This window comes from Prionailurus bengalensis, chromosome A2 (genome assembly GCF_016509475.1).
Source record: "Prionailurus bengalensis isolate Pbe53 chromosome A2, Fcat_Pben_1.1_paternal_pri, whole genome shotgun sequence".
In the NCBI taxonomy this organism is placed as follows: domain Eukaryota; kingdom Metazoa; phylum Chordata; class Mammalia; order Carnivora; family Felidae; genus Prionailurus; species Prionailurus bengalensis.
The window spans coordinates 165,736,259-165,763,334 of NC_057348.1; the positions used below are offsets into that span (position 1 = coordinate 165,736,259).

Here is a 27,076-nt window from a genome sequence, read left to right on the forward strand (position 1 = left end):
AAAGCCAAATATGCCCCCCCAACCAACCGCCTAGGATCCTGCTTCTGGTCAGCCCTCCTGACTTCCCCACGCCCACGGCCCCCAGCAGGGCGCACCTGACCCCCTTTTCCACAGTGTGGCTCCCCTCTGCCAGCTCGGAGTCCCCCCCCCCCCGCCCCAGCACAAGTGATGGTGACTGAGCCCCGGAGCTCCGCACTCCAGCCGGCTGGGAGCTCGCGGCCCTGCTCTCTCTCACTCTCACGCTGGTGGTGTCTTAGTCCGCTCAGGCTGCCGTGAGAAAACCCCACAGACGGGGCACTCACACAATAGGAATGTACTTCTCACAGTCTGGAGGCTGGAAGTCCAAGATCAAGGTGCCGGCTGATCCCGTGCCTGGTGAGAGCTGTCCTCCCGGTTCATAGACGGCCGCCGCCATCTGGCTGCGTCCTCACAGGGCAGAGAGGGAGGGGCCGGGTGGGGGAGGGCGCTCTCTCTTCCTATCGGGGCGCTAACCCCACCATGGGGTCCCACCCTCATGACCTCATCTAAGCCTAACTTCCTCCCAATGACCCCACCTTGTAAAACCACCACCCTGGGGGTAAGATCCCAACCTACGAATTTGGGGAGGATACAAACATTCCGTCCCTGGCAGGTGCTCTTTGTTTAGTTTCCGGCTGGCAGAAAACGGGTGTTGGAGAGGAGTTGCTGAGGAGTGGGTGGGAGCCCTGGGGGTCAGGAGGAGGGAAGGAGGGGGAGGAAGGGAGAGGGACAGGGGCACGAGGGGAGAGAGGGAGGGAGGGGGTCCAACCCCGGGGATACTGCCTCCGAGCGGGGCTCCCCAGAGAGTCGGGATGGGCCCTCCTGCAAACCACAAGCTGCAACGCTGCCATCGGCCCCCGAGCCCCATCACTCACTGCACGGATCGGATCGGGGAGCTAGAGCCCAGGGGAGGCAAGGCAGCTGCCCCCCAACCCGGAAAGGCAGCAGCACTAGGTGCTTCTTCCCCTCACTGTTTTCTCGTGGGGAGAAGCTCCAAAGGCCAGGTTCCTGAGCCTCACGGGCGCCGCTGGGGCTCTCGGCCCCGCCAGCTCTGGGGGCCCAAGCCCCCGGCCAACACGGAGCCGGCCTCGGTGAAAACGGGTGTCAACGTCTGGGTTCCGAGCAAACCCCAGGTGGGGCCTCCTTGCTAGGAAGTCTCACGTTGCATCAGCGGTGGCAGTTCTGGCGTTTTGTTTCCTGAGCTGGGATCTGGAGCGACACAGGGGAGCGGAACGGCCCCAGTCAGCCACACCCTCACAGCGCGGCCCTCGAGCTGTGGTGCTCACCAGAACCCGCGACGGCGCTCTGCAAAGTAGACCGGAAGCCCAGGACACCGACGCGCCCGTGTGCACCCGTCCGCACTTGAGAGGCACCACGCTGAACGCTGCGGCTCCGGCTGGTCCCCTTGAACCCAGAACCAACCACCTCACAGAGGCTTCCCATTTCCTGTGGGCCCGTGTCGGAACTCCTGAATCATACCTTACAGCGCCCCCAACCCCCAGGCCCAGTTTATCTCACAGACTTCCCCTCCCCTGACTACCCTGCACACACGGCCCGGCCACGCGGACAGGCTCTCCTCTCCCTGCACGAACCCCACACGCCGCTGCCCCTACACGCGCTAGCTGCCTTTAGCGCGACTTCCCCTTTCCCAACGATCCCCAGCCACTCGGACACCCCGGCCTGGATCATTCTTTCAGCGGCGGCCATCCTGTGCAGGCAGGGAGCTTAGCTGCTCACTGCCCTGTATTTACCAGATGCACTATTTACCATGACAGTCAAATATGTCCCCCAACATCGCCCCATGTCCCGTGGGGAACAACATCACCCCAGTTGAGAGTCAGATCTGTTTAGATGCGAGGCCAGGTTCACGGGCTAATTGAACAACTCTGCACTTGCCCAACCCTGGGAGGCGGCATCGCCTTGGACCTCACAGCCTACGTGTCTTACCTGCCTCGTCTTAGGGCCCAACCTTACTGCACAAAGCCTTCCCTCGCTTCTGTTCTGGAGGGTGTCGAGAGCTCTATGCCCATAGAGAGTTTATTCTGACTCGTCAAATATCTGTTTGCTAGATCTGAAGCCCTGGGAGGGCTCTGCTTCTGCTGGGACTCCTGAGGCCTGACTCCCGTGACCAAAGAAGACTGCCGAGGCGACCGCGGGCCTCTCCAGGCTGGGCCGTTACAGGTACTGAAGCTTCTGCCTCGTCTCTGGGATCAGGCTGTGAGGACGCTCAAGCAGCCCCAGGTGAGGAGCTGAGGTCTCCCCCCACAACACCCAGGACGCATGAGGGCACCGCTTTGGAAGTAAGTCCTCCTGCCCCATCAGTCCTACGGAGGCTGGTGGCCAGAATCTGCCAGGCAGGCCACTCTCGAGTTTCCAACCCTTAGAAACGGAGCTGATAAATGAGCATAACTGTTCCCGCCACTGAGTTTGGAGTAATTTGTTACATGGTGTCCGATAATATAACCTTGACCGTCCCCCTTCCCGTTAGCTATGCAAGAAGCTGGGGACGCACGGGATGCCCCATAGATGCAGCAGACTCCCCCCCCCCCCCAGTCTGGCTAAGGGCGTGGCCCCAGGCATCAGACACCTGCTCAATCAGGAGACGTTGCCAGGTGGGGGGGAGCAGGCCGGTGGCAGAATTCCCACAGACACTTTCTACTAGGCACCCTCGTTCTTGTCTCCCTCTTCCTTAGAAATGGGCCCCCAAGTTTTAGCTGGGCCCGTGGACATCCAGAGGAAAGAAACACAACTTCCGGCCTCCTTTGACTAACCTCTGGCCGCTGAAATGCACGTGCAAATGCCAAGAGGCGGCTCCCACCATCCCACCTTAAGAGGCCGCAGGTGACCACCGTGTCCCCTCACCGTCCTCTCTGTTCCCTCAGGGCCAAGCAGACACCCGTCCGTGACGTGGCTCCCACACATCGCTGCGAGCACAGCTCAAACCTCTAACGGGTGCTGCAGAATGTTTTTGTAAGGGCTGGCTATTCCAGACAACAAAGCCCTCGTGTTGGGCAAAGGCAGACGACATCACAGCCGTTCACTCTGCACAGAGCAAGGGCCGCGGCAACGATCTTGAAGAACATTTATCGAAAGCTTGCTTGGTTCCAGGCACGGTTCTGTGCACGCCACGTGGATCCACGTACAATCCTGACACAGTTCACACATCGATCTACAACGCCCTGTGATGCTGTGTTCTTGGCTGCATGTCGCAGACCAGGAAAGAGAAGGAACAGAGAGGTGCGGGCCCCGGCCCAGGTGAAGGAAGATGGCTGGCTGCCAGAATGAGGACCCTGCCACCACGGAGCTCCCCTCCAAAGGGGGCTCTCACTGGGTCCTAAGCCAGAGTTTAGCCCTATCTGGGCACAGGTGACCTGTGACCCATTGTGACCACGAAGCACTTGAATAATAGGTTTGGTTTTGGTTTGGGTGGTGCCGATTGGTTTGTTTTGGGGGGAAAGAGGACAGGAGGGGCCTTCTGCCCAGGCGCCCGGAGAGAAAGTGACTGGAAGGCTCTAACTCTGTGACAGGAGCTCAAGCCAGAGCTGACGGGCCCATTTCCCGGGAGAGAGGCAGGTGAGGAGCTTGGGAGGTGGGCGTTCTCCCCACTTCAGCGGGGACCCACAGAGCATCCATCCGGTGACTCCTCCGGGGGATCCGGGGCCACCCTGGCAGCCCAGGGTCTGCAGCCCGTGCTCTGCTGGTCGACGTGGCCGGACCCAGGGTCGTGAAGGGCTCCAGAGGGGACACGCTGCCCCGTATGTCTGGACAGGCCACACACACAAGCGGGGCGGGGCATCTGTCCTGCCGTTCCCACGGAAGCCCTGTGCTGGTGTCTGTGCTGGGCTCTCTCCCAGGCACTCTTGGAAGGGTGTTCTCAGAAGGCGAATGTCCCAAATTAAGACAGCAGTGGGAGGAGCCAGTGACATATAAATCACTGCCATCCATGAGACCCCAGGGGAGCTTGGGGTCTCTACTGTCATGGGTCAAGTAGATTTCGCTGCCCGTATTCCTTATGGGGAGGGGGCACCTTAAAACCAAATATATATAGCAAACTCATTGACTAAAAATGCACCAGTGTCCCCAAATTCTGCTTTTGAATGCAAGCAGATTGTTGGACTTTTATGCCTCCGATTATGTTAAGAAACGTATAGTTTCTAAATAACCATTTTTTACAGGCATCTTACCATTGTCTACAAGTCAGAATAATGATTTGTTGAATGAGCTATTCCTGCGCTCAGACGAAGAAGACAGCCCGTTGAGCTGGACGTAGATGACCGTCTCGGCCGTGTGCTGGGAAAGCGCGTCTCCGGGAGAAAACCGTTACAAGCGCCCGTCTGTAGCGTTTGCGGATTTCTGTGCCGTAAATACTTCTATTGCCGCCAATTTCAGAGGGTCAACCTAACATCCCTGAAAACAGAGCTGGACCGCGACGGGCAGGATTCCTTCTTGCAACACCTTCTGTGAGGAGCGGCGAGCTTCTCTGGCCGCGGACCCTTCACATCTGGGGCCACCGTGGGAAGGGAGGGGGCGGGGCCCCTAGACGGGCCGGAGGATGCTTGCACTGGGAGAAGCTTCTGGCCAGGTCACAAAACCACACGCTCCATCCTGGCCGTGGTGTCCTCAGTGGCTTTGGGGAGGGGGGGGGGCGGTGATCTTCCACAGATGGACCCAGCATCTTGCCACCTGATGTCAGGCCGTCTGGGGACAGGGGGAGTCTTTCTTTCTTCTGTGTCAGGCAGAGTGGGTAGAGACGGGGCGCGCGGCGGCTGGGAAGAGGCGGGGGTGACCTCCCCGTGATGCGGGGGACGGAAGGAGGCCGCACTGATTGTCCTCCTTCAGGAGCCAGCAGCGGGCCGTCCGGGGGCCCCGGGGAGGAGCGGACGGCCGGGAATAAGCCTCACAGCGCAGCACCGGCTCCACCAACGTCACGATGCACCACAGCTGTCAGCACTTGAGCACAGACGTCACAAACATTCCTTCAAACATTCAGCCACTGCGCTCCGTGAACTCGTCCACCGCCTGACAGTGACCCCCCCTCCCCCCTCCCCATCTCATCACAGTCTGGGGAACTCGGTGCCACACGTGAGGACCCTCGGGCAGCCCTAAGGGGTGGCAGGAGGGGAGGAGCAGGAAGGGAGGAACAGAGCCCCCCCCCCCCCCCCCCCGGCCAGCGGATTCCCCGACTCGGGCTGCTTCCCGGCTGAGAGCTGGGCTGTGAACGTGAACCAGAGTGTCCAGCCAAACCGCAGCCGCATGCCCGACCCTCAGAATCCAGACGATAAATGCTTGTGGGTTTTAGTCGGTAAATGGTGGGTTATTTGTTACACAGCATGGGCAGCCCATACGATCCCAAACGCTCGTCATCTGAGCCCCTGACACATGAGGAAGCCGTCTGTCTGGACGCCTCGCTGGCCCCATGAGTGCCGGGGGCTGGTCGTGAGGCAGGCGGGCCCCCTGCTAAAATGAAAACTCCTCCCGTCCATGAAGGTGCGCTCAGGAGCAGGACAATCCAGATGCTTCCGCAGGTTCCGACAGGCCTTAGCGGAGTGCCCCGTGCAGGAGGCCCCCGCCCTCCCTCCGGCCCCCGGGGAACTTCTCCCGGGTCTTCACACACGAAACTGAAGGCCTTTCCACTTTAGAAAGTCGCAAAATGCACCCTCATGACAAGCAGGACAGGGCGAGCGACAGCACACAATTGGGTCTGAGCAACCAGCCCAGTGAAGCCACCGGCTGGGCCCGCGGCAGCCGGAGGCGGCCAGAGAAACGCAGCCCCCCCCCCCCCCCCCCCCCCGCCGCTGCCCTGCTCAGTGTCGTGTCGTCCAGCTCTGACTCTGCAGGGAGTCCCCAGTCAGCTCTCTGTGACATCGGCTAGTAATGGTGCTTTTTTTGCCTGCGGTTTTCTATGGTTCCCGCGGAGAAAGGGGAAGACGGGGGTGGGGGCGGGGGCGCCTGCCGGCTTTGTGCCACGTTGCGTCAGGGCCTCACCACGCTGGGCACCAGGTGGCCACTGATAGGTAGCCAGGAATGTGATGGCAAACCACTGCGTTTGGTGGCTTACCCACCCCATTTCCCATCCCCCACACTCACTCAGGGCCAGTCCGCCAGCTGCCAGGACAGCTGGACGGATGCAGTTCTGTCCTCCGTGAGCGGGAGCGATGCTTGTGCCCGGCGTCCCGGGAGCTGCTTCGCGGGGGTGGGAGGGCGGTTAGAGGGGTTGGGGGGGCCACCAGGCCGGGTGCGAGGGCCGGTCACCTGCCCCGCAGAAAGGACAGCTGCAGTGAGGAGAGGCCGTGAGGACCAACAGGTGGCGCTGGTGTGCAGAACACGAACGTGGAGTCCCATGAGCGGGCTACTCTCTAGGTCTCTGCTGCCGCTGTGTGTCCTGGGCCAAGTGTCCTAACCTCTCAGAGCCTAACTTTTCTCCCTGGTGGAACAGAGACAGGCGCTCAGAGGGGACAATGATGTGAGCTATGGCTGGAAATTCCTAAAGTCGTGCTTGGCCGGCAGTCAATAAAGTGGAGCTAATATTGTTCGGAATGTCTAGAATTGGGTTTTTGTTTTTTTTTATCTTTAACCAAAACAGTATGAAAAAGGCCTGACAATTCGCATTTGAACTGCATCCTGAAAAATATTTGGGGAACGGGTTTCCAGGCACTGGCAAGAACAGGAAACAGCTCGGTGCCCACGCACAGGCCACGTGAACTTTGGGGCTCCAGTCAATGCGCAACGTGACGGCCGCCTGAGGGTCCCCAGGGGCTCCGGTCCTGTGAAACGCGCGCTCGGTCAACGTGTGCGAGCCCCTCATCGTGCTGGTCTCTCTGCTTCCCGCCAGGCGAGCAGGGCCGGGCCACGTCCAGCCCGCAGGCCTCGGGGAGCGTCTCCCGCTGCAGGTGCGACCTGCGCACAGCCGCGGGCACCGAGGGGCGGGACCAAGGCCGCCGTCCGAGAGCGGAGGGCAGGGCTCTCCCAGCCAGCCCCGCCCCCCCGCAGCTCGGCCCGCCGCTGAAGGACCCTGCAGGCGATCCCCGCCCCCACCAATCGATCCCGCTCCTCCAGTCGACCCCCCGTCCCCCGCCCCCCAGCCCAGCCCCCCCACCACCTCCCGCCAGCCTCGCCCCCAGTCGACTTCTGCGACCTCCAGTCCAGCCCCGCCCCCTCGCTCAGCCCCGCCCCCCCAGTCAACCTCCACTCTTCCCCGCCCCCCCCCAGGCCAGTCCCCCTACCCTTACCCCCGCCAGCCCCGCCCCCCGGTCAACCTCCACTCTTTCCCCGCCCCCCCCCAGGCCAGTCCCCCTACCCGCTTACCCCCGCCAGCCCCGCCCCCAGTCGACCCTCGCCCCCGCAGCAGCCCCCACCCCAGGCCGGCACCAGGCGGGGGGCAGGGCTCCTCCCCGCCGGCTCAGGTCGCGCGTGGACGCCGCCCGCAGAGGGCAGCAGAGGCACGGCGCTGGGCCGCCCGCCCAACGGCGACGCTCGGGTAAGTGGCACGCGGGGGGCCGGGGCCTGGCAGGCGGCGCGGCGGCCGCGGTGGCAGCCCGGGAGCCCCGGCGGGAGGTGACACAGCCCGCGCCCACCCCCCCCCCACCCCCTCCAGCGCAGGCGGCACTGGCCCAGCTCAGAAGGGCGGGCTGTCGCGAGCAGGGGCAGCGGCAGCCGCGGAAGGGACAGGAGTCCGCACATCCGAGAGCTGCGGCCAGGGCGGCCAGGGCCTGAATGCAGCTCTGGGAACCGGTGCCGCCCGGCTCCTTCCAGCGGCCTCCTCGCGTCCGGAGCCCAAGCTGACGCCGGGGCCAGAAGCAGCCAGAGGCGGTGCCCGGGCCCCCACCCCCCAGGGCAGGGGGCCCGGCGAGGCCTGGGAGGCAGACAGGCCGCCAGGTGCAGCAGGCCGGGCGGGGAGATGCCTCGCTCCTCGAGGACTTGCTCGGGGACGGCGGGCAGGGGTTGAGACCCCGCGGACCCGCGGTCACCGGCTGAGTCCCCTCATAGGCCTGCTTGGAGACACAGAATCCGGCGCTCGGGAGAATGCTCACGATCGCATAAGGGCACGTTGGCTCTCCCTGCCCGGGCTGCGTGTCCCTTGTTTTCAGGTGTGCCTTGACTCACTCCTAGACCCGGCTGGCGAATGCCCACGGTCCCGGAGAACCCTTGGGGGGTTTCTAGACGCGGATCCCAGCCTTGCTGGAGACTCGATCCCCAGAACACCCGACCACCGCCCAACCTCCACCAATTAGCCATCTCGGAAACATCAGGTAATGTGGACTTCAGGGAGACTGTCCCCCTATGAGGGCTTTTCTGCGAAGCCCTGAACTTGGGGCGTTCAGAAGGACCCCTGCAGCCCTCACCCCGGGTCTGCTGGTTCCAAGTTCACTGATAGTTTGCATCTGTCCTTCCCTGCAGTTGGGCGCTGCCTTCCAGAACTAGCAGGGTGCCCACAGGTGCTCCGGGGAGTCTAACTGGGGCTGTTAATTGAGCATTTAACTCGCACCTGTAAGTGCGTCCATCTGTGCTGAGACTCTGTGACGTCATTGTTTGGGGCGTGGGTGCCGTGTACCGTCTCCTCCGTGCAGCCTGCTAAGGTATTATTCCCAAGAGGCGGCTTTGGTTTCCGGCGCTGCCCTGATGAGCGGTTAAAATGAGCGATTTTGCATCTGTAGGAGGTATTTGGAGTTTAGCTATGAATTATGGAGTCTCGTACCCAGCTCCTAAGTTCTGCTACGGTTGTATCCAAACCCGGAAAATAGCTTTGTTTCTTATTAATACAAGTAGAGACTTTTCAAAAGTTCAAACGTTTTTCTGGGGAAATGTGTGCCTCTGTGTTGTGTGTGTGTGTGTGTCTGTGTGTGTGCAAAGATACAAGCATAATTAATCTGCTGTCATTCCTTCTTTAAATTCCGTACAAAAAGTCGTCACTCTTTTTTTTTTTTTTTTTAACGTTTATTTGTTTTTGGGAGAGCGATCTCGCACGTGTGGGGGAGGGACAGAGAGAGAGGGAGACACAGAATCCGAAGCAGGCTCCAGGCTCCGAGTCTCGGGGCTCAAACCCATGAACTGCTGAGATCATGACCTGACACGAAGTCAGACCTTCACCAACTAAGCCACCCAGGTGCCCCCCCAAAATTGTCATTCTAAGGAAGAGAAGTTGTCAATGCAAAATGAACAAAGGCAGAGGAGGACAGATATTATGTGTTTTCACTCATACGTGGATCTTGAGAAACTTAACAGAAGACCATGGGGGAGGGGGAGGGGAAAATCGTTAGGAACAGAGAGGGAGGGAGGCAAACCATAAGAGACCCTTAAATACAGAGAACAAAGTGAGGGTGGATGGGGGTGGGGGGGAGGGGAAAACGGGTGACGGGCACTGAGGAGGCACTTGTTGGGATGAGCAGTGGGTGTTGTATGGAAGCCAATCTGACAATTCGCTATATTAAACAAAAAATTTAAAAAATTTTAAAGAGAGGGGCTGGCTTAGTTGGTTAAGCGTCCAACTTCAGCTCAGGTCATGATCTTGCAGTCTGTGGGTTCGAGCCCCGCGTGGGGCTCTGTGCTGACAGCCCGAAGCCTGGAGCCTGCTTCGGATTCTGTGTCTCCCTTTCTCTCTGCCCCTCCCCTACTCTCTCTCACTCACTTGAGCGCGCGCTCTCTCTCTCTCTCAAAAAATAATACATTTAAAAGAAAATTTGTTTAATTTTAAAGAGGAAAAGAGTCTTCCTCGAGCCCAAGTTAGGACAGCTGCCCAGGGTACCTGTCTTCACAAAGAAGAGAGTCCTCTGGGGAAGGGTCATGCGGTACAGGGTTATACGTTTGTGTTTTTTCCTTTTCACAAAGAGTTACAAATCGTCATGACAAAGGACATTCCAAACAGTTACAGACTTTGTTTTATGTTTTTATTTTTATTTATTTATTTATTTTTTAACATTTATTTATTTTTGAGACAGAGAGAGACAGAGCATGAACGGGGGGAGGGCCAGAGAGAGAGGGAGACACAGAATCTGAAGCAGGCTTCAGGCTCTGAGCTGTCAGCACAGAGCCTGATGTGGGACTCGATCTCACGGACTGTGAGATCGTGACCTGAGCAAAGTCGGACGCTCAACCGACTGAGCCACCCAGGCGCCCCTATGTTTTTATTTTTTAATCTATTTTATGTTTTTAGTGTGTGCAAGGCTGTATGAATTTAATCTTACGGGAACCAGGGAGATTTTCTTTTTATGTCTGCAATGCTCCTTTTGGTTATTTATTTATTTTTTAACAAAGCAGATGTACACTGTGTGCACGGGACAGAAATAGAGCCCACGCTCGGAGGTTTTGCTGAGTCGTTCTGACCTTGGTACATGTTCAAGTCTAGCTTCCCTGGGAGCCCAGGAGCAGGACCCACAAACATCAAAAGTTGAAATTTTCCTTTATCATTTCCTCTTTTTGATCAGTAATCTTTCCTCAGAAAGCATTGACGACCAACCTTATGTTTTCCGGTCCCTCGGTGCCAGGGTGCCTGGCTTGTCTGTCCAGGGCCCATCAAGTCCCTGTTGCTAGGTATGAACATAATGTATTTTTTCACCCCTAGTTCCTTGTTGGGGACTTACTGTAACAGAACCGGTGGGAAGCTTAAAAGTGATAACATGTTCTCTATAAAGTCCAACCGGTGAGCAAACAGTATGCGTGTTGGCTTAGACTGTTTTTGCGTTTGGTAAAACATTTAAAACAATGACTCGTGGACAGAAAAAGAATTCTAGTAGGTACAACTTGAAGGAACCAATGTGATGTTGGAATCGACTTAGGCAGGAGAAAAATCCAAAGAGTCTTGATTAAAAGGTGGGAAAATTCTTGATCATTCAAGAGGGAAGCTAGAACGTGTTCCCACTGAGGAAACATACGCGTAACATACGTTCCATGGTGACTCTGGGGCCGAGACTTCACGAAATTCAGTCCCCCCATCAGGAGGTTATCTCAGGACCAGGAGAGGGGGCTGTGGGCGCACTCTGAGGGCTGGGATAACCTGGATGGGGTCTCTCATCTCACTTAAGGAAAGCGGGGCCTTGCTTGTTACCAGACAGGAACCCGATGAGTCCAGACTGCTGCAGGGACAGCCAGCGGGTTTGTTGGTGGGGACTGGGAGACGTAATAGCCAGTTATAGCCAGTTAGGGAGAAGCACTTCTCTGAAAAGCAGGCTTTCAGTTTTCTGGTAATTTCTACCTCATCAACCCTATGGGGAATGGATTCAATTCCTCCCTGAGTTACGACTTTTCCTCAATCGTGAAGAATTGGGGGTGATGGTGCTTTGGCTACTTCCTTGTCTCCTCGGGTGAGGTAGGTGTTGGGTAAAGAGCAGTTTTGGTAAACCTTAGCTGTAACGTGCCTACACGCAGGGCTAAGCAGGAAGTTCTAACCTGTAGGTCACTGCAGCAAGGGAAACAGAAGCAACACGGTGTCAGACATGTGGAGACTTTTCCGGTTAGAATTTCCCATCGTGAGTCCTTCGTTCCATTTCTATGGAGCGTGAGCGGAGCTCTGTCTTCTGTTACTGCTTCAGCCGATTTAGGGTGTGGTCGGGGCTTTGAAACAGAAGGGTTTGACCTACTTGTAACTTTTGGTCCCTTGTGCTAATTGAGGGGGCATCAGAGGTAGTTATATTTTTCTACATAGTTTGGCACTACGTGACGTTAAGTTCATTCCCAAGTGTATTCCAAGCAATCGTAACGGTGTAGTCAGGGGTGGGAGTCTCGAAAGTTGATCTGATCCCAGTGGGTATCCAAGAGAATGGACCAGTAAGCCAGTCTCTGCCACCTTAAAAAAGGAGGTGGGGGGCAGGGGCCTCTTGTACCCATGTGACTTGCTGCCTGATTATCTGGGTCCTTACTTCCCAGGAGTTCATCTAGGTGCGGCAAGTGGTGTTGGCTTTTGTATACACTCTGCCTTGTTCAGCAGGCAATAAGGTTAATTAATGAGAGGCATTTCTATGGAAACAAAAGGAAAACACAGGTAATGGTTGGAGCAAATTATAAACCCAGTGTCTGAGTCCTGGATGCTGCCAGTGAGATATCTGTATGACAGGCTTCAAGCATCCTCAGGCGGAGTGGGGGCAGGCGGCAGCAATCTGATGGATTTTTCTGGTTCGTAGTTCAGATGTCTCTGGTGATCCTGTGTGTGGCCCATAGAGCAACAGACACTAAGAGGGCCTCTACATGAGCCATTGTGGCCGTGAGTTTCCCGCACCTCCCAGTCCGTGAACATGGAATATCTTTCCATTTCTTTGTGCCATCTTTGATTTCTTTCATCAGTGTTTTGTGGATTTCAGAGAACAGGTCTTTCACCTCCTTGGTTAAGTGAATTCCTGGGTATTTTATTATTTTGAGTGCTATTGTAAATGGGATCGTTTTCTTAATTTCTCTTCTGCAGCTTCATTATTAGTGTGTAGAAATGCAATGGATTTCTGTGCATTGATTTTGTATCCTGTGACTTCGCTGAATTAATTTATCAGTTCTGGTAGGTTTTTGGTGGCGTCTTTTGTGTTTTCTACGTACGGTATCATGTCATCAGAAAATGGCGAAAATTTTGCTTCTTCCTTACCAATTTAGATGCCTTTTATTTCTTTTTCTTGTCTGATAGCTGTGGCTAGGACTTGCAGTACTGTGTTGAATACAAGTGGTGAGAGTGGACATCCTTGTCTTGTTCCTAACCTTAGAGGAGAGGCTCTTGGTTTTTCCCCATTGATTATGATATTGGCTGTGAGTTTTTCATACATGGTGAGGTATGTTCCCTCTAAACCTACTTCGTTGAGGGTTTTTATCTGGAATGGATGTTGTATTTTGTCAGATGATTTTTCTGCATCTGTTGAAATGATCACATGGCTTTTATCGTTTCTCTTATTGATGTGATGTACCATGTTGATTGATTTGTGAACATTGAACCACTCTTGTATCCTAGGACTAAATCCCACTTGATCATGGTGAATGATTTTTTTAATGTATTGTTGGATTTGGTTTGCTAATATTTTGTTGATGATTTTTGTATCTGTATTCATCAGAGATGATTGGCCTGTAGTTCTTTTTTTGTGGTGTCTTTATCTGGTTTTGTATCAGGGTAATGCCAGCCTCATAGAATGAATTTGGAAGCTTTCCTTCCTCTTTTATTTTTTGGAATAGTTTCAAAAGAATAGATATTAACTCTTCTTTAAAACTTACATAGAATTTGCCTGTGAAGCCATCTCATCCTGGGCTTTTGTTTGGTGGGAGTTTTTTTTTATTACAAATTCAGTTTTATTGCTGTTAATCAGCCTGTTCAAATTTTCTATTTCTTCTTTGTTCAGTTTTTGGAGGAGGCTGTAAGTTTCTAAGAATTTATCCATTTCTGCTAAGTTGTACAATTTGTTGGCACATAACTTTTCATAATCTCTTACACTCCTTTGTATTTCTGTGGTGTCGGTGGTTATTTCTCCTCTGTCACTTCTGATTTTGTTCATTTGAGCCCCTTGCCTCCCTGTCCCTCCCTCCCCCCCTCTCTTTTTTTGATGAATCTGGCTGAAAATTCATCAAATTTTGTGTTTTATCAAAGGACCAGCTCTTGGTTTCATGGACCAGTTCTATTGTTTTTGTATTTTGTTTTCGTTTTGTTTTGTTTTTTAGTTTCTATTTTGATTATTTCTGCTCTAATATTTATTATTTCCTTCCTTTTACTGATTTAGGGTTTTGTTTGTTCTTTTTTTTTCCATAGCTCCTTTAGGCATATGGCTAAGTTGGTTTTTTGAGATTTTTTTTCTTTCTGAGGTAGGCCTGTACTGCTATAAATTTCCCTGTTAGAACAGCTTTTGCTGCATGCCAAAGATTTTTGGACCATTGTGTTTAAATTTTCATTTGTCTGCATGTATTTTTTTATTTCATCTTTTATTTCTTGGTTGAACCATTTATTGTTTAGTAGATGCTATTTAACCTCCATGTATTTAGGGTCTTTCCAGATTTTTTTCTTGTGCTTGATTTCTACTTTCATAGTGTTGTGGTCAGAAAAGATTCATGGTATGACTTTGGTCTTTTTTTTTTTTAATTTTTTTTTCAATGTTTATTTATTTTTGGGACAGAGAGAGACAGAGCATGAACAGGGGAGGGGCAGAGAGAGAGGGAGACACAGAATCGGAAACAGGCTCCAGGCTCTGAGCCATCAGCCCAGAGCCCGACGCGGGGCTGGAACTCACGGACCGCGAGATCGTGACCTGGCTGAAGTTGGACGCTTAACCGACTGTGCCACCCAGGCGCCCCGACTTTGGTCTTTTTAAATTTGTTGACAGTTGTTTTGTGACCTCATACATGGTCTATTCTGGAGAATGTTCCATGTGCACTCGAAAATAATGTGTATTCTGCTGTTTTAGGATGGAATGTTCAGAATATATCTCTTAAGTCCATCTGGTCTAATGTGTCATTTTAAGGCACTCTTTCCTTGTTGATTTTCTTTTTGGATGGTTGTTCCATTTATCTAAGTGGGCTATTAAACTTCCCTATTATTGTGTCACTATGGATTATTTCCTTTATGTTTGTTATTAGCTGCCTTATGTATTTGGGTGTTTCCATGTTAGGTGCGTAAATATATACAATTGTTCTATCTTGTTGGGTTGTTCTCTTTATGATTATGTAGTGTCCTTCTTTGTCTCTTATTGCGGTCTTGCTTTAAAGTCTGTTTTGTCCAATCCTTTGCCACCCCAGGTTTCTTTTCGCTTCTATTTTCATAATAAATACTTTTTCAGGGGCGCCTGGGTGGCGCAGTCGGTTAAGCGTCCGACTTCAGCCAGGTCACGATCTCGCGGTCCGTGAGTTCGAGCCCCGCGTCGGGCTCTGGGCTGATGGCTCAGAGCCTGGAGCCTGTTTCCGATTCTGTGTCTCCCTCTCTCTCTGCCCCTCCCCCGTTCATGCTCTGTCTCTCTCTGTCCCAAAAATAAATAAACGTTAAAAAAAATAATAATAATAAAAAAATAAATAAATACTTTTTCAATATGCATATGTCTTTAGGTCTCAAATGAGTCTCTTGCGGGTACCATAAAGATGGATCTTGCTTTTAATCCATTCTGTCACCCTGTGTCTTTTGATTGGAGGGTTTGGTCCATTTATATTCAAAGTAATTATTGACAGATATGTACGTATTACCATTTTGTTACTTGTTTCAGTAGTTATTTTTGTTCCTTCCTTGGTCTCTTCTTTCATGATGTGTTGGCTTTCTTTAGTGATATTCTTATATTCCTTTCTCTTTATTTTTTTGCATGGCTATTACTGGTTTTTCATTTGTGGTTACCATTTGGTTTGTATATAATATCTTATACATATAGAATCCCATATTAATTTGATGGATGCTTCAGTTTAGACCCGTTCTAGAAGCACTAAATGTCTACTCCTCACCCCCACCACATACACACATTTTAAGTATATGATGTCATACTTTACATTCTTTTATTTTGTGAGTCCTTGAGTCACTTTTGTAGATATACTTAATTTTGCTGCTTTTGTGTTTCCTACTTTTCTTACTCCTGCTTATGGTCTCTCATTTTCACTCAAAAGAGTCTTCTTTAACATTTCTTTTAAGGCTGTCTTAGTGGTGATGAATTCCTTTAACTTTTGTTTGTGTGGGAAACTCCTTCTCTTTCTATTCTGAATGATAACTTTGCTGGATACAGTATTCTTGGCTGGAAGTTTTTTGGTTTTTTGTTTTTTCTTTCAGCACTTTGAATACATCATGCCACTCCCTTCTGGCCTGCAAAGTTTCTGCTGAAAACTCAACTGATAGCCTTATGGGGTTTCCCTTGTAGGTAACCTTTTTTTTTGGTCTCATTCGGTTTTTAAAATTCTCTGTATCACTTCTTTTGCCATTTTAATTAATATGTTTCTTGGTGTGGACCTCCTTGGATTGATTTTTTTTGTGGACTCTCTGTGCCTCCTAGATCTGGATTTCTGTTTCCTTCCCCAGATTCAGGAAGTTTTCAGCTATTATTGCTTTAAATAAATTTTCTGCCCCCTTCTTGCTCTTCTCCTTTTGGGATCCCTATAATGCAAATGTTATTATATTTGATGGTGTCTCCATGTTCCCTTAGTCTATTTTCATTTTTTGTTATTTTTTTCTCTCTCCTGTTCAGCTTGATTGCTTTCCATTACTCTATCCTACAGGTTGCTGATCTATTCTTCCGCTTCCTCTAGTCTACTATTTATTCCCTCTAGTGTATTTTTAATTTTTTAGGTTCACCTATTGTATTCTTCATCTCTGATTAGGTTAGTTCTTTTTGGTATTTTATCTCTCTTTGCTGAGCATCTCACTGATGTCCTCCAGTCTTTTCTCAAGTATCTTTATGACCATTACTTTAAATTCTCTATCAGCCATATTACTTATCTCCGTTTTGCTTAGGTCTCTTGCTGTGATTTTTGTCCCTTTCTTTCATTTGGGACATATTCCTCTGTCTCATTTTATCTAACTCTCCGTGTCTGTTTCTGCGTGTTAGGACAGTCAGCTGTGTCTCTTGCTCTTGAAAGTAATGGCCTTCTGAAGAAGCCCTGTAGAACCCCACAGTGCCATGCGCCCTGTTCACCAGAACCCGGTGCTTCAGGGGTGTCTCCTGTGTATGTTGCATGTGCTCTGCTCTTGTGGCTGAGGCTCTTTTTCCCTTAGTCCAGCCATCTGTAGTGGCTCTCCTTGCCTGTTGTGGGAAGAGTTTGGTCCCTGTGCTGTTAGTGGGCGAGTGTGGGGCCACTTTAGCCTTGAGCTGAGTCAGACCAGGCATTTGCGTCATGCGGCAGCACCAAACCGCAGGGTGCTTTCCCTGTGTTGTCCCCTGAGAAGGTTTCCTTGGTGGTGGTGGGGGGTGGGGGTTGGCTATAGTCAGAACAGCTCTCCGCCCCCAGTCCACTGCTGAGGCCATAGTCTGACTTGTGTGCGTGTGTGGTTATCTTTCCCTCTCCCTGCAGTGGGAGTCACTCTGGAGTAGTGCCGGCCCCTGTTGGGGCTGCTCGCACACTGCCAGGCTTGTGGTACCACTTGGGACAGGTTCTGGCCCAAGGGGTATTGGGGGGGGGCAGGTCCACAGGAGGATGTGGAGCACTCGTGGTGCCAGCAAAGTGGCTGGTACTTAGGAAGAGATGTGCAGCAACCCAGGAAAACTCCCACTGAGGCAGGGATGGAGGGGCGGGTCCGAAGAAGTGTGTGGGGGCAGGGCACCCTGTTAGCCAGCCAGGTGGAGAGTGTAGGTGCTGCCCTGGTTCCCACAGGTGTCTGTGTATCTAGGCTGGGGTGGGGGGCCACCTTCCCCCTCACATCCTATACAAGTGTACCTTTAAAATTCATCTATTCTGATCTTTGCCATCCTGACCACACATAAAATCCTTTCCAAAGATTCCCCTTCACAAATTTTCTACTTTTTTCTTTTTTCATTTAGACTTTGTTGTAAATTCTCCCTCTCTAAATCACCAGTCTCGTTTCAGGATAAAATTACTTTTTTTTCTCTCAACAAAAACTTATTCTCATTCTTTATGCCTTTCTTACATATTTCCTACTTTGGCCACGCATAGAGTTGGCTTCTTTATCATTTCCAGCAGTATAATTACATTTAGCAGAATTTTTCTTTTCTTTTTACATTTAGCATATTTTTTTTTTTTTTACATTTAGCACAATTTTAACTCTTGGCTACCACAGTGTCCAGTGAAAACTTAGTTACCAATTGTGAACTATTACACCAGAATTCTTTAGAGTGGGAAATTTATGAATATATTTTATGACTTCTAGACACGTGTGTTTTTCCACAGTGCAACTTTCAATAAAGCACAAAACATGTTTACCAGGAGACCCAAGTATCTTTAGATTCTCTGTAATAAGAAGGCAAAAGCAGATAAACCTAATGTTTAGTAATTAAGGCTTCAGTATTTTATCTTATTTGGAAAAAAGTTAGATATCCAGTGAATTCAACCCAATGTGTCATTCAGTCTAGCAAGACTCCAGTGATTTATGGTTTAAAGATCTTGGAAGCTTTTTAAAAGTTCGGGGCACCTGGGTGGCGCAGTCGGTTAAGCGTCCGACTTCAGCCAGGTCACGATCTCGTGGTCCGTGAGTTCGAGCCCTGCGTCAGGCTCTGGGCTGACGGCTCAGAGCCTGGAGCCTGTTTCCGATTCTGTGTCTCCCTCTCTCTCTGCCCCCTCCCGCATTCATGCTCTGTCTCTCTCTGTCCCAAAAATGAATAAACGTTGTAAAAAAAAACAATTTAAAAAAATAAAAGTTCACAAACATTTTCTATAAAACTGACTAGCTCTGGGGCACCTGGGTGGCTCAGTTGATTAAGTGTCTGACTTCAGCTCAGGTCATGATCTCGCCGTCCATGAGTTCGAGCCCCGCATCAGGCTCTGTGCTGACAGCTCAGAGTCTGGAGCCTACTAGGGATTCTGTGTGTGTGTCTCTCTCTGTCCCTACCCTGCTCATGCTCTGTTTCTCTCTCTCTCAAAACTAAACATTAAAAAAATTAAAAAAAAAAACTGACTTAACAATTACCCATGAAACCTTGAGACCAAATCAGCCATCATTTTAAGTCATTTTTGCTGACAGATTACAAGAGTTTCAACGTGAATCTGATACCTTCAGGTAGAGTAAGAGCTGATTATGTGTATTATACTTGACGTTGATAGTTCCAAAAACATGTCTATTTTCATTAAATCAATGGCTTGGAACCAGCGTTAGTACCGAGTGTGTTGCACATGTGTCCACCACGACATTAGTCAATTTGCTCCCTGCCGTCAACTTTAGCCGGGGCTCCTGGGGGGAAAGCCGAAATGAGTGGTTTGAGTCCAGGGGAGCCCTTGGGCCCCTTCATGCTGATTTGGGACATGCTCCCGTTTGAACCTCATCAGGAGGTGGCCTGACAGCTTCCGGTCCTCGGAGGTGAGGGTAGGAGGGGCCGGTGGTGCCAGAGGTGCTGAGGGTGGTGTGGGGGCCGGCTGTGCGAGTGCCCCAGTGGTGGTTGTGCGGGAACAGGAAGGGGGGCCGTAGAGGTGGGTGGGGTGCTGCCGGCTGGGCCAGAGGCAGATTCAAGGTTGGGACTAACATCTCTCCATTTCCATCTCCTGTCTCTCCCTCCTGCAAGACGGGCTTTCTCTCTGGTTGTTCTCAGCCGTCTGGAGGAGGCAGGACTGGAGGCAGTGGACGGGGCGTCAGTTCTGGTGCTTCTGTTTGGGGAGGTGGGTTTAGGACTTCCAGTGCCTGTTTTCCTCCTCCTCTTCCTCATCTTTCTGACTTTTGAGAAGGGCATTGGGGGTCTTGGGTTTGTGCCCATCCTCGTCTCTCTGGACCATCAGTTGACATGGGGCGTCTTTATTACGGAGTAACCCCAAAAGCCTGAATGTAGGGAATTTCGTCCCAGATCACGTAAACTTGGAAAACATTTGGGTTTTTATCTTTCTGAGTTTTAGAAGCGATGGCCCCTAAACAAATTAAATAGAGCTCTCTTACAAATTAATTTTGGCAACACCATCTGGAAGTGGAGAAAAGATCTCCGTTATTACACATGGACGTATAGACAAGATGCAAACAATACATAGCCTTTGTTTCACTAATATTTGTGGAGAAGACATTAAAGACCCGATTTCCGACTATCAAAACAAATCTAACTGCAAGATGACATTATAATTTATGGGTCCATCAATTAGTTGTTGTTTTTTTTTCCATTTTCCAGTCAGAACACAGCCAATTTTGCCCAAAGATGCCAAAAGCCACAACAGCAAACACAAGCCATATGTAGCCCAGAGGACCTCCGTGAGCACTGATTGAACCAAATGGCTTCCTAGTTTCCGGTCGCTTTCTCTGTGTGCACGAGAAAACGAATTGAGACGTGTGGAAAGAACCCCATTTGGGCCATCCGAGACTTCGATTTTCCCAGTTAAGTAAGCATTGCGAATAGAGGTTCCCTATGTGTTGTGTGCAGAGCCTGCCGGAGCTCCCGTGGGTGGTGGGTGGTTTTCCGGGAGCTTTCAGCTCTCGAAGCACGGTTCCCCATTCCTCTTGTCGTGGTTTTATTTTTCGAGTAAGGCTCGAAGGAGATCTAAAGATGTTCAGTGTGGTGGGCCAGTCCGTGCTGCTCTCAGATCCCTTCCCGGGAGCTGGGATACGCTCTCTAACGCGTCACGGTTTCTCCCCGTGAGGTCTGAGACCATTGAGCACCGGATGATCAATCCTATGTGTGCGTCCCCAGATGAGCCAAGCATTAGTTACCTCATGAGGTGGGAAGTTCCTCTGGGACCACCACGTGTCACGAATAGCCACAGACGCTTCCGCGAGGCTCTCGGTCACCTGAAGGCACCATTTGGCCCGAAGGAGCAAGTGTCCCTTCTCTTCCAAGCTTAGTGATTCAGTGTCTCGTGTTTGTAGCCAGAAAGTTTACCCCAGCCTTCCGTTAATAGCATCGATGATGATAATGCTCAACGAAAACAACCAACCCCTGTAGGTTATTCCCGCCCGGAGAACGTCACAGGCAGCCCTCAACAGCTTGAGTATGAGGGCTGTCAATTCAAATTGAGGGGGTTGGATAGCAGGAGTCACCAGTACACCCGTGAGAAGTCGGAGGGCACACAGGGCTCGTGCTGGGACGGAGCGCCGAGTTCCACACGACCCCCAGCTGTGTTCAGGGGCGTTGCTCTGACACACTGCCGACTCCCCCAAGAAAGGTTGAGACAGAACAAACCTGCCTTAAAATATTAAAGAGAGGGGCTCCTGGGTGGCTCAGCAGGTTGAGCATCCAATTCTTGATTTCAGCTCAGGTCACGATCTCACAGTTCATGGGTTCGAGCCCCACCTCGGGCTCTGCCCTGACAGTGTGGAGCCTGCTTGGGATTCTCTCTCTCCCTCTCCCTGCCCCTCCCCCCAAAAAATAAAGAGAAAGAAAAAGCATCTTATTCGAGCCCAAGTTGGGGCCACCACCCAGGATACACAGTCTTCACAAAGGTTGCTCCGGGGAAGGAACATGGGCTGCAGGATTATACACAGAATACACGGAGTTACAGAGAGAATCCAGAGGAAGGGCATTCCAGAAAGCGACAGGCTTTATCTTATGTTTTTAGTGTGCATGAGACTATATGACTTTAATCTTTGGGAAAGCATGGAGGTTTCTTTCTTTATGTCTGGAACGTTCCTTTTTGGTTATTATTGTTATTATTATCATTATTATTATTTAACAAAGCAGATGTACTGTGTGTGCACGGCAAAGAAATAGAGCCCACGCTTGGAGGTTTTGCTGAATCCTTTTGACCTTGGTAAATGTTCAAGTATAGCTTCCCTGGGAGCCTAGGAACAGGGCCCACGAACGTTAAAAGTCGGAAATTTCCTTTATTTTATCAAAGTATCACACGTCATCCAAAACTGGAGTCCTCATCGTTCTGTTATCTAACGATCCCAGAGGATGACGATGGTGATGAACATACATCAATTCTGTATTGGGGAAAATCTGAAAATAGGCATAAACTGAAACGAAAACCAAGTCATTTGCATGCACTTGCAAAACAAAGCTTATGAGTGAGAAATCATGGCTGAAAAAGAATCAGGACAACTGGGATCGTGAAGAAAAGTTCGGAGCAAGTGCTACGTGCTCCGCTCACAACTGCGGCTCCTGGTGTCGGGGGCTGCGATGAAATCCCCTCTGAAAAATACAAAATGTTGCTCAGGAAAGTGTGTAGGAGAAAGTGTACAGAGAGTTCTAAACTAAAATCTTAACAGCGGCACATCCATATCACCGTAAACTGCACCCCGTATCTCCGGGTGCACCTGTTAGGAAGCTGGTCCGTCACTGAGAAACCTGCCATGTTGCCCCTCTGGGGAGGGAGGCCAGGCAGGGTACAGGGCAGCACAAGGCAGACGGTCGTGTTCATCGTGGGTTGGTGGGCAGTGCGGCTGATCACGGGGAGTTTAGGTCCAAATTCCTAGAGGGTCACGCTCCAGATGTAATCCAGGGGGTACACCCGCTGTCTCCTGACGGCACGGTGGCCGCCCAAAGCCAAGGTGCCATTTTTCACTGCCGTTCTCAAAGTGGATCCGTGAGTCTCCATTAAAGAGGTTATAAAATGTCCAAGGGAACTCACACCCAGGACCTCTGAAAATCCCGTCTTTGCCAGCATCTCACACATCAGGGCAGCTGCCCGCATTTTCTCCGAATTCTCCCTCCTGCTTGGCCAGCGCTGGCTCTTTCCGCTCAGCTCTGCCCGCGCCTTCTTGCTTCTGGGATGGGACCCCTTGGGGTGCTCGGGGCTCACGCCCCGGGGCTGCAGCCGAGCCCGGCGCATGGTGCACACTGCCTTGGGGGGGCGGGGGGAGGGCACCAGGTCCCTGAGGTGAGAAGCAGGGGGTGAAGGCCGCGCCTTCCCCTGCTTCCCCTCGCCACGTAAAACCAGACGCGCGCGGCATTCCGGGCCGAGGAGTCGACTCTGCCCCGGTGGCCATCGGTACTTCTGCTCGGTGTCAGGGTTGGCAGCCCTCTGCCCGTCACATCAGCCTGCGCAGGTGCAGCGTTAACAGGACGGGTTTCTGTTACGTTGGGTTGCCGGTGGTAAAAGTAACCTCCTAGGCGCCGGGAAGGGCGGCCCCGTCCGGTGCACTGAGTCCCTCTGCTCCCGTAGGTGTTGCAGTCCTCAGGGAAGGGCATGACCTTCTCTGTCCTTGTCCGGGACCAGCGGGTAGAGTCCCGTCTCTCGGGCTGACAGCAGAAGGGAGTCCCTGAGCCCAGCCCAGCACGGACGGGCTGCGGCGGGACGCCAGCCCCAGGAGGACAAGTCCTGCGGCGGGAGCCGTCCCTGTGTGCAGCCGGGGAAGCCACGTCGCCCCCGCCCGCGCCGTGAGGGGTGGATGTGCGCTGGGCATGACTCCCCGGCAGGCGGCGGGTCGGGACCGATCTCACGTGGCTTTGGCTGTGCGTGTTCCTGAGCGGACATCACCTCGCCTCCCCGCTGGAGCCGCGTCATCCGGCGCTCGCTTAAAGCTAACGTTCCCACGGGAGGGGATCGCTCTTGCTTCTCAGCCCAGAAAATACCATCTCTACTCCCTGGCCTCCAGACCCCACGTCCTCCCTTCCTGGGGTCAGTGGACCTAACTGTGTGGATGGTTTTCCAGTCGTAAACCCCGGGCACCCTGCCCCTGCCCCATGCCAGGCAGGGCTTCCGTTCCCGATCTGGTGAACAGAAGGGGAAGCCGGGCTTCTGGGCACGGTCCCTGCTCCGCCTGCCCAGCCCGCGGTTCCCCAGCACTGAAGAAAGACCTCCAGGGCCACCCTGGCCAAAATGCCATGGACGGCGTAACTTAGCAGCTCGGGAGCTTTGAAACCTGAACCCAAAGCCCTGCGTGGCTCAGGGGGCAGAAGGGCTCAGCCTCCCATGGCCTGACATAGTGGCGATGCCCATTTGTGTCTGTTCTCCGTACGGCGGAGAAGGAGATGTTCACGGACCCTTGTTCTGTCGTTCTGGAAGTACCTCCCCGTCTGCTGGTTTTGTCTTGTTTCTAACAGTGAGTCTTTAATCCTTCCTGGGTCGGATGCCTTTTCAGATGTGACGGGCGCCAGAGAAAGATACGCAGACACGTGCACGCACGCACACGGATGCATTTGCGTGTAACTCTACACGTGGATTCGGGGTTCTGGCCACTGGGTTTGAGAGGGTTCAGTTCAAGTCTGTGGAAGAGCAGGCGGTGAACTCGCAAGAAGTTCTCCCCAACCTCCACTCTGCTACTCGCTGGTTTAACTGGTCTTCATTTCCTTCTTTCTTAAAAGCCGGCGAAACACACAGAATTGACGACATCCGTCATTTCTAAGTGTCCAATTAAGTGGCAACGAGTGTATCTGCCTCGTTCTGTAACCGTCACCCCCGTCCTCTCCAGAACTTCACTGTCCCCAGCTGAGACTCTGTCCCCATGGAACACGAACTCCCCATCCCTTACCCAGCCCCCGGTGCCCACCGCCCACGGTCTCTATGGATTTGACGGCTCTAGGGACCCCCCCCCCCCAGAAGTGGACTCATGCAGTATTTGTCCCTTGTGACTCCCTTATTTGAGCACAACGTCCCCGGGGTTGACCCATGTTGTAGCAGGTGTCAGGATCTCAAGACTGAGTGTTGCGTCAGGCCCACGGGCTACCTTTGGCTTCTCCGTTCATCAGCAGACAGACACTCGGGTTGTTCCCCACTGCTTACGAACGGGGGTGTGTAAATGTCTCACGAAGAGCCTGCTTTCAAACCTTTCGGGTAAAGACCCAGGAGTGGAATCGCTGGGTCTCAGGGCGCTTTACTTTTACACGTCGAGGACCCTCCACACCGCTTTCCGGAGCGGCCGCACCGGTTGACATTCCCACTGGCGGTGCACGAGGGGTCGTTTCTCTACCTCCTGGTTTTTCTTTTTTTTGACAGCAGCCGTCCTGATGGGTGGGAGGTGGTGGTTCACTGTGGCTGTGATCTCCGTTTCCCTGACGATGAGGATACTGAGCACCTTACTGGCCATTCACCTTTGGAGACACAGCTGTGGAGTCCTTTGCCCATTTTAAAACCAGGCTTTTTTCTTGTGGTGGAGTTGGAGTCTTTATGTACTCTAGACCTGAGCTCCTTATGTGATACAGGATTGGCAAATGTTTTCTCTCATTCAGTAGCTTGTCTTTTCACTGCTGGTGGTGTCTGTTGATACGGAACAGGCTTGAATTTTGACATCCGATTTACCTGTTTTCGCTCTGTTGCTTGTGCAGACAAGTAAGCGCATGCCTCAAAGGCGTTTTTTACACAGGACCAGAGGGAAGCAGGAAAGGCTTTCTGGGGCAGTGAGCAGGAGAGGCTGCCAGACGGAGCGGCAGGAAGCGGTGCGTGTGGCTGACGGGACCGAGGGGCTGGGTGGGGACGTCCCAAGGCATTGGGACTTCAGGCCGCACAGCCTGGGTACCTTCTTCTTAGCAGGACCGTGGGACAATACGGAGGGCAGCAGGGAGGGGAAGAGACAGGAGGCAAGATGAGCCTGGCGGGAATGGGGACGGACAGACGCGACCATCTGTGCAGGTGAGCTGACGGAGCGAGGGGACGTGTGGACAGGCGGTGAGGCGGGGGAGAGCCGGGGGACGTGCCAGCCGCGGCAGCTCGGAGGCGGCCATCGGGTGTGACGAGACGGGGGCGGGGCGATGGGGCCTGCCGGGTGCGCGGCGGCTGATGCGACAGACGTGGGAGTGCAGTCACCGGTGGGTGTGCAGAGGCAGCTAGGTTCCGGGGATGCAGACCTTCCTTAACTGCACACTTGCTTTTTAACCGAGCAGACATCGGGGACTCGGGAGGGCTCGCCGAGAGCGCGGGTGCCTGGGTTGAGGGGCTTTGCCTCCTGCCTGCGGGCCGTCTCCGGGGCCTTGCTCGCTCGCAAGCCACAGGGTTTGAAGAACGTGGCGTCGGGTGGCCGGTCCCACTCAACCGTTCCTTCTGCAGTCCCCAGGGGTGGATCACAACACGTCCAACCTTTCCCGGTGACCGCGGGGACACGCAGGATTTCTCCCACTCTCCTCTCGACACGCTGCGCCTCCCGCTGCAGATGGACACCCCTTTTGCCACCCGTCTGTGGCAGGGGGCGGAATTCCGGGGACTGCGGTCTTGGAGCTTCTCAGATGGACCGTCCACCTCCTCACCGGCACTCACGGTGCCAAAGGGAGCCCGCACGGGTGGCCGCCGGCCCTGCAGACACGACACGGCCACACCGGGTCCCCGAGCACGGAAGCGAGCCTCATGCAGGTAAGGAGCTGGTTTTCATCTTAGTGAGGATCAGCTTTAACTTAAAAACGGCCACGAATTTTGTTGCTGGGAAACAGTCCTGCTTAGAATAGCTTGGGCACGTACACCTTTTTAAACTGTAAGTGGCATGAAATCTAAATACAGAGAAACCATTTCTAATGAAAATTTATTGTCAGACTCGAGATGCGCTCTAAGCGTAAAATACACAATAGATTATTTAAAGACGGCACCGAGAAAACCACCACCGTCGCGGTAATCTGATATTGATGATCTGTCACTGGGACGATATTTTAGATACGCTGGCGTGGCGTTAAATAAAATTGCCAACACTTAAAGGTTGTTTAAATTTTCGTGTGGCTACTAGGAATTTTTAAATCGCACATGTAGTGAGTGCCTACTTCTGCTGAACAACCCTGAGCCAGACAACACGGGATGAAGACTTCGTTTTCTTAAGAGAAAAGAACTCCTCTCATCAACTTCCGTGAGAAGCGTTTACCTGAAGTCTCTATTCTTACGTGTTCCTCTGGAGCTTCCCCGGAGCCGCCAAATCCGTGCTCGACAGCTGCGTGAGCCAGCTGGCTGCAGACAGCTCCTGGAGTGCTTAAGGATGATTTCTTGGCAGCTTTTGGAAAAAAACACTAATTGAAAGGTTAATCAAATCAGTCATCCTCGCGTGTTGGTTAAGCAGACGCCCCGTCTCCGCCGCAGACTGAACAGATGCGGGGCTCTGCGTCCGCGCCTTCGCTTTCGAGCACGGAAGCAGTGGGGTGGCATTCTGAATCGAAATCGTGTTCGCGGTTGGGAAACTCTGCTTCCCTTTCAGGATCTTGCGGGATCTACGTTGGTAGCGACACTAATTCCAATTCTGCAGGGGATTTTTTTGTTTGTTTATTCTGAGAGGGGGAGAGAGAGAATCCCAAGCAGCCTCCACACTGTCGGCACAGAGTCCAAGGCGGGGCTTGAGTCCCTGAACCAACGTGAGACAAAGTCAAGTCAGACACTTGACCGTCAACCGGGCCACCCAGGCGCCTCTGCAGGTGAGTGTTCCTAAGTCTGCTTAGGTGCAAAATTATTAGCTTCTAAGCAGGCACGTTTTGTTAAAAATACAAGTAAATGCCAGAATATGCACTGTTCGTAACACATACTCAAAGAGCTCAAGATAAATACTCCCAGTAGCCGACAACAATAAATACGTGTCAGTCACGCTAAGACCGAGGATGTGCCCACACGGTAATCGGGCAGGTCACTGGGAAACACACAGAAGGTCAAGGGTTAGACAGGGGAGAATCACTTGAAGACACTGACCCGTACCTTAAAATTACGAAGTGTGTGGTGA

General features: G+C 52.4%; 1 long non-coding RNA gene across 4 annotated transcripts in view; it reads left to right on the forward strand.

Annotated features, from left to right (window-relative positions):
* The first annotated feature begins 7,357 nt into the window (after nucleotides 1–7,357).
* Nucleotides 7,358–27,076, forward strand: part of LOC122488768 — a 30,528-nt gene continuing 10,809 nt past the window's right edge. The window contains exons 1-4 of one of the 4 annotated variants that reach the window (XR_006298691.1): nucleotides 7,358–7,495; nucleotides 19,692–19,899; nucleotides 25,441–25,740; nucleotides 26,105–26,777. This is a non-coding gene — a long non-coding RNA (uncharacterized LOC122488768). Of the gene's footprint in view, nucleotides 7,496–7,526; nucleotides 8,268–19,691; nucleotides 19,900–25,440; nucleotides 25,741–26,104; nucleotides 26,778–27,076 lie in introns of those variants that run through there. The other 3 variants (XR_006298693.1, XR_006298690.1, XR_006298692.1) reach the window with 3 other exon arrangements.